At 45.3% G+C, this 1,296-nt stretch overlaps 1 long non-coding RNA gene across 1 annotated transcript; it reads left to right on the top strand.

Moving 5' to 3' along the window:
• Positions 1-6: 6 nt before the first annotated feature.
• LOC126387468 (uncharacterized) lies at positions 7-1,112 on the top strand. The gene is made up of 2 exons (XR_007569677.1): positions 7-474; positions 705-1,112. It is a non-coding gene; the product is annotated as an uncharacterized LOC126387468 (long non-coding RNA).
• The last annotated feature ends 184 nt before the right edge of the window (positions 1,113-1,296 follow it).

Below are 1,296 nucleotides of genomic sequence, written 5' to 3' on the forward strand. Positions count from 1 at the left end.
CAACGCTCCAGTTTGTGTCAGAGTGCGCTCCCACACTCAGAGTGAGTGTTTCTGAACGCACCACTCACATCATCTTCCTCCATCGTCTAAAACAAGACAACACAACTTGTTAGCTAGCGCTAGCTAACGTCTGTGGAGAACTGTTTTGCCTCCAGCTAAGCCCCGCCCACCAACAAACATGTCATGCTAACAGTCAGAGGGTCTGATCAGTGTTGGACGTGTCCCTTCATGTTATCATGACAACAGTTTACAGACATGTTCCATCAGGTCTCACCAGGATTTCTCTCTCTGTCTCTGTGAATCCTGTCAGTGTCCCTCAGCAGTTAGAAATGACTCCTGTGTTTATGAACTGACAAAAAAGGACAATGTCTAAAATGTATAATTAATTTTGTCTCTCTGTCTCTGTGTCTGTCCCTCAGAGGTTGCCTCAGCAGATTCAGGAGAGAAATGAGAAGCTGAAGGAGGAAATGATCAGTACGTACTGCACCTGAACGCACCACATTAAAGGAACAGTTCACTGTTTCAGTTCATTAACTGATCAACAATCAATAAATACAATTAGTCAGATGTGTTACCAGAGCTGTACTCAGATCAGATTCACTTCACACATCTGTTAATGTTTTTATTACTGATGTGATTACATCACACACTTCATATCTCTGTGACCTCTGACCCCTCTGTGACCTCTGACTCGTCTGCGGCAGGTAAACTGAAGGACCTGGGGAACATGGTCCTTAGGCCATTCGGACTTTCCACCAACAACTTCCAGGTGAACCAGGATGCCGACACCGGCTCCTACTCCATCAACTTTGTCCAGAACCCAAACAACAACAGATGACATCACAAGCAGCAGTGATGACATCACAGCATCATGTCACATGACCCTGCCTGTGTGTGTTCAGAGGAAAATAAAACCTGATTCATTTGTTTCCTGTTTGCGTCGGCTGTCTCTGGGTTTAACTCTGGTATCCGTGGTAGCCAGTGCTGCAGGTTAGCAGTCCGACTGCTGACCAATCAGATCACTGGAAACACAGTGACATCACACCCTGACAGGGACAGCAGATGTGTTGTACTGAAGCTGTTTAAATAAAGTTTTATTGTTTAAACTCTGAGTTATTGTCAATAATGAATCATTCTTAAAGGGCCAGTGTGTAAAATGGGTTGAAAACAGTGACATCAGTGGTCAAATTCTAGATTGCAGGGCTCACTCGCTCACCCCTCCCGTCGGGTAAATGACGGTGGCCTCGTAGGGACAAAAAGCTTTGCGCAGACACGAGTTTTTCAGGAGTAGGTCTA

Source organism: Epinephelus moara, unplaced genomic scaffold (assembly GCF_006386435.1).
Source record: "Epinephelus moara isolate mb unplaced genomic scaffold, YSFRI_EMoa_1.0 scaffold4550, whole genome shotgun sequence".
Classification (NCBI taxonomy): Eukaryota; Metazoa; Chordata; class Actinopteri; order Perciformes; family Serranidae; genus Epinephelus; species Epinephelus moara.